The following is a 6,523-nucleotide window of genomic DNA, read 5'->3' on the forward strand; positions in this document are numbered from 1 at the left end:
AAAAAAAAAAAAAAAAAAAAAAAAAGATAGGAATCAATAATACAGTGTGCCAAAGGAATGTCATCTACGGAGAAAAAAAATCTCTGATGCTTTCACAGTAAGCGATATTATCAAGCAAGGCCATGACACGTTCTGATGGCAAAAACTGGTAGGAACTGAGAGGCTCTATGCATTGTTCAAAGTTTGCTGAAAGAGTCTTAATTGACCTTAATAGATAGCAAGAGGATACTTTTAATTAATATAGGTCTCATCTTAACTTGGTCTTAGATATCCAGTAGAAAAATATAACTAAAAAATATATGAAGTCAAGACATAATAACAAACTAGACTTCAAAAGAGGCTCCAACTTCCTACCCCTTTTGACATTTTCCAGGTACACCAGTAACTAACCACTATTATGGTTATTAGACAAAACTATGGTAAAATTTATAAGACTTCAAAAATACTTTATCAAATCTTTAGGCAAAATTATTTTTCCAAGTTGTTAAATTTTAATCCTTTTACAGCTAATAGTTTTTTTTAAAAAATCAGACTGATAGATAATCTCCATTACTACAGGGGTCCAAAAACCATCAGTTACAATGGCTATTTTAGTTCCTGAAAAAATGGTTTCTAAATATGACTCTTTTCATAACTGTTTTTTATAGTGTTTATACTTTAAATATACATGCTCTAATTTATTTAAAATGTTTTATTTGATACTGCCTGTAGGCTGCCAAACTCTAGGTGATCATACAGATAATATCAACAAGACATATAATATAACTTTTTTTTTAAAATAATGCACCAAATTGACTTTATATAGAGAGTTTATAATTGCTAAATTACAACACGCCTTTGAGTTAAGGCCTATTAAACTAGCTCCCTAGAAGTAGTCCCTAAATGCAGTAATCCCAGGATCAACACTTCTAAGCTTGAGGCAGTGGATTGAAATGATGCCCTTTCACCCTGCCTGCACACAACCAGCCAGAGTAAGGAAGGTGAGATTTGGAAGGCCACTCTGAGGTTTGTTCTCCCTCCAGGCTGCTTGGGCCCATTTGGAGGAACTGGGTAGCCATGCCATCACCTGCCGGCTCTGACACCACCTTCAGCAAGGAAGGTAGCTGGGCAGACACCCCTGAAACACCCTGCACTCTCATACCTCCTGATTGGGCCTGTCCTTGGACCTAGTAGACGGAGGCAGAGGTGGTCATAAAGGGTAGTTTTCTGAGCTCCCAACTTTAAACATCTTTAAAGAAAGGGGGGGGGAACCTGAGATAGAGCTGTGTGGAATTCAACACTGCAGGTCAGGAAACTCAATCTGGGCCTTATGGCCTGAGGTCAGTCTGAGTCATGAGGATCTGCCATTGGCTAGCTTAGATCAGGGGACTTGGTTCTGCACATGGCTGCACATGTTCTGCATTATAACAGCAGAGACATAGTCTGAAAGAGATGCTTGAAATTCATTTTTTTCTTTCTTTTCCTCATTCCACTCTGCAAATTATTTATTTTTTCTTTCCTTTCTCCAACTCAGTCTCTTGCTCCACCATATTATCCATCATGTTCCTTTCTGTTGCTGTTCCTGCCCTAACTCAGACTCTTCTTTTATCCTTTTTTCTTTTTTTTCTTTATGTTCTTCTCTTCTGTCATTTTACCTCACTCATGGGTCAACAGTTGTAAGGGAAAGGGAGCCCCTATTATGGTTAATGGAATATATTCATGTCCTTATTCTTGTACTCTCTCTAACCTTTTCAAATTTAATAGTTTCCTAAACATTGTATGGTTATTCTATGTCCTCTGGCTTCACATTAAACCTTCTCCAATTCTTTCACTTAGATACTCCTCTCACCCTAACTCTATCGAAGCTGCCATCCTAAAGGGTAAAGATGCTTTACTGAAAAGTCAATTCACTGCAAACATAATTTGGGCTGCTTCTTGATTTTAATTTAATTTATGTGGTTTAAAGGTTATAAAAAAAACACTACCACAAGTGGTCAATTTGTAAATTATGCTTGATCCTATTGTGCTGCTGATTGTATCAATTGGGATAAAGGATTGTGATTGATTTAATGTGTTGCTTCCTCAGATAATATGAAAATGAGAATGTCTATGAGTCATTAGAGATTCAAAAGCTAAGGCACAGTGATATCATGGAGATTTAAATAATAACCCAGAAATTAAACCAAAAAAAAACACAATATCAAAAATAAAAATGAGAAAACACTTAAGCAAGATACAAAGACAGACTTCTAGTTCACCAATGAAAAACAGTAGGGAAAATGAGGATGAAAAGTCTGATAACGAACCACCAGGACACCCTGAAGCAATAGCACAGGAAGTAACAAAACAGATCAATAAGGCTCCACAAAAAATCAAAACAGAAATAATTTCTCAGATAACCATAGAGATGGTGAGTAAAATGTAAGTCATGATTCAAGACTCTAGAACAGAAACTGAGAAAAATATACATGAGCTCAGGACCATGATAGAAGCCAGGAAGGACCAGCATGAGAAAGAAATGCAAACCATGAACGCACAACATAGGAAAGAAATGGAATCCATGAAACAGATTCAAACAGATTTTCAGGAGATTAAAAACTCTATTGAAAATGTACACAAAAGAATAAAAGAATGAGAAGATAAAATCTCAGATATAGAAAACAGGATTGCAGTTAGTGACTGTGAAAAGAGAGGTCTCTTAAAAACGTAAGGCAGCATGAGAAATTGATCCAAAAATTCCTAGATGTTGCATAGAAGAATAACAGAAGAATGATAGGAATCCAGGAAGTAGCAGGAGAAAATAAAAATGACTTTAAAAAACTTCACAGAATTAATGACAGAAAACTTCCCAAACAGAAGGGAAATTTTAGACATACAGATATTTGAGGAATATAGGACGCCAACTAGTGATAAACAAAAAAATTCTACACCTGGACATATAATAGTCAAGATCCCAGAAACCCAACAGAAGAAAAAATACTTCAAGCAGTAAGAGAAAAGAAACAAATCACATGCAAAGGAAAGCCAATCAGAAACGTAGTAGACTTTTCAACACAAACCCTCAGGTCAAGGAGAGACTGAAGTAAGGTATTTCATGTCCTAAAAGAAAAAAACCTGTAACCCATACTTATGTATGCTGCAAAATTCTCTTTCAAAATGGATAGGGAAATAAGATACTTGCATGACAAAGAACACCTGAGAAACTTCATGAACACCAAACCAGCACTACAAGGACTTCTAAACAATATCCTAGAAAAGGACAATGAATGTCACAACACCATGAGCCCCAACAGACCAAATCAAATAGGCAAGGCAAGAAACTGAAAGTAGAGGGGGAGGGGGAGTGATTTAGCTCACCTTGCAAGCACAGGGACCGGAGTTCCATCACTGGTACCAAAAAAAGAAAAAAAAAAAAGAAAAAGAAAAAAGAAAAGTAGATGGGGGAAAAAGTAAAAATAGTCAACAAAACGACAATAATATGACAATAATAAGTCAGTGCATGCCATTTAAAATCATCAATGTCAGTGGCCTCAATACACCAATTAAGAGAAATAGACTGGCAGAATGGATTAAGAAGCAAAATCCAAACAATATGTTGCATACAAGAAACACACCTAGAGCAAAAAGAAGCCAATAGACTGAAAGTGAAAGGATGGAAATAAATTCTCCAAGTGACAGGAGTCCAGAAATAGCAGGGGTAGCAATCTTATTCACAGACAAAGTAAATTTCAAACCAAAACTAACAGAGAAAAGCAAGGCCACCACATCAGTGTAAAGGGAACAATTCAAGAGAAAGAGATAAGAAAAAATATATGCATTGAATATTAATTTCCAGAACTATATAAAAAATTAGGAAACATGAAAAACCAAATAAGAACTAATGCAATTGTGGTGGGGGAGCTAAATACCCCACTTTCACAAATAGACAGACCATCTAGGCAAAAAATCAACAATGAAATACTAGAACTGATCCAAGATGTTGTGTGCTTTTTTCAGCTTTAATTGAGTTTATTCCTACATTTTAGGGATACAGTACAGTTACATTCATTGTTGGGATCTTGTACATCTACATGACAGGTCTTGGTGCACATTTTTTACCTTTTCCCTGCTCTCCCCTCCCCATCTACAAGCACTTTATTTCCGTCTTTTCTTTTTCTCACATTTTTTTCATTTCCCTTGTTACCTTTCCCCTATCCATCCCACCTTCCCTACACATGTAACCCCTTTCTTCTCATTTCACAATGTCAGTAATCTTATTAGGATCTTACGTATTATTGCAGTTTTATTCACACCAGAGAAAGTATTCCATTTTATAGAAAAACCACATCTTCTTTATCCAGTTTCCAACAGAGGGGCAAATGGGCTGTTTCCAAATTTTAGCTATTACAAACTGCTGCTATAAACATTGGTATGCATACATCACTGTGATATGATTCTTTTAGTTCTTTTGGAAAGATACCCAGCAGAGGGATGGCTGGGTCAAATGGAACTTCCAGTCCAAGCTCTTTGAGGTATTTCCATATTGATTTCCATAGTGCTTGCACAAGTCTTCACTCCCACCAACAATGGAGAAGGGTTGCTTTCTCCCCACGACCCAACCAACATTTGTTATTGTGTGATATCTTGATAGCAGACATTCTTTGTGGTGTGAGGTGGAATCTCAGTCAACACTGAGATTTTTCATCTTTTTTCATCTTTCATTTTCATCTTCATCTCTCAAATGACCAGTCACGTGTAACATTTTTCATATGTTTACTTGCTCCTTTTATTTCCTTGTCTGAGAAATGTCTGTTCATTTCCAATGCCCATTTTTGGATCAGGTCTTTATGTTTGGGGGGTGCTTGTTTTGAGTTCTTTATGTATTCTAGGTAGTGCTTTGTCTGAGGAACAGCTGGTAAAATTATTTCCCACATTGTAGATTGTCTCTCAGTTTGGCTGATGGTTTCTTTTTCAGTACAGAAGGTTTTTAATAAGATGAGATCCCATTTGTTGACTATTTCTGCTAGTTCCCATGCTACTGAAGATTTGTTCATAAAGTATTTTCCTAGGCCAATGTATTCAAGAGTTCTCTCTAGCTTACCTTCCAGCAAATTTAATGTTTCTCTTTTAATATTTAGATCTTTAATCCACTTGGATTTTAATTTAGTGCATGGTGAAAGGTAAGGCTCTGGTTTTTATCTATGGCAGGTTGGAATCCAGTTTTTCCAACACCATTTATTAAAGAGGCTATCTTTCCTCCTGTGGGGATGGTCAGCTCCTTTGTCAAAGATGAGGTAGCTGAGTACATCTGGAGTTGGTTTTTTATGTTCCAGTCTGTCCCACTGATCCTCAGGTCTGTTTCTTTGCCAGTACCATGCTGTTTTTATCACAGAGGCTTTGTAGTATAGTTTCACATTGGGAATTGTTATACCCGCTGCCATATGTCTGTTGCTTAGGATGGCTTTTGCGATTTTAGGTCTCTAATGGTTACAAATGAATTCTTGGATTCATTTTTCTAGTTCTGAGATATATAGTGATGGAATTTAATTGGTATTGCATTGAATCTGTATAGCAGTTTTGGTAGTATGGCCATTTTCACATGTTGATTCTTCCTACATGGAACAGGGAATATCTTTCCATTTTCTTATATCCTCTTCGGTCTCTTTTCTTCAGAGTGCTGTAGTTTTCAATTTATGGGTCTTTTGCTTTTTTTTGTTACATTGGTTCCTAGATAATTTTTTTTTGGATGCTATTGTAAAAGGAATTTTTTGCCTTATTTATATCTCAGTGAGTCTGCTATTTGTATATAAGAAGGATATAGATTTTTGGATGTTCACCTTGTATCCAGCTACTCTACTGAATCTGTCAACTAAGTCTAGAAATATTATGGTGGAGTTTTTTGGGTCTTCAATGTAGAGTATCATATCATCAACAAATAATGACAGTTTAACTTCTTCCATTCCTATCTTGATTGCTTTAATTTCTTTCTCTTATCTAATTGCGATGGCTAATGTTTCCAGAACTATATTGAAGAGGAGTGGTGATAATGGGCATCCTTGTCTTGTTCCTGATTTTAACGTGAAGGTTTTCAGTTTTTGGCCATTTAATATGATGTCAGCTGTTTGTTTTTCATAGATAGCCTTTATTAAGTTGAGGTATAGGCCATCTATTTCAATTTTTGCAGGGTTTTTATCATGAATGGGTGTTGAATTTTATCAAATGCTTTTTCTGCATCTATTGAGAGGATCATATGGATTTTGTCCTTGACTTTGTTAATGTAATGTATTACATTTATTGTTTTATGTATGTTGAACCACGCTTGCATTGCTGGAATAAATCTGACTTGGTCAGGATGTAAGATCTTCTTGATAATCCTCTGTATTCTGTTTGCTAGTATCTTATTAATGATTTTTGCATCTATATTCATTAAGGAGATTGGCCTGTAGTTCTCTTTTTTAGTCACATCTTTTTTCTTGTTTGGGAATCAAAGTCATATTTGCTTCCAGGAATGAATTTGGAAGTATAGCTTCCCTTTCAATTTCATTGAAAAGTTTGAAGAGTAATG

Source organism: Fukomys damarensis, unplaced genomic scaffold, assembly GCF_012274545.1.
Source record: "Fukomys damarensis isolate Sample0158 unplaced genomic scaffold, DMR_v1.0_HiC HiC_scaffold_37, whole genome shotgun sequence".
NCBI lineage: Eukaryota > Metazoa > Chordata > Mammalia > Rodentia > Bathyergidae > Fukomys > Fukomys damarensis.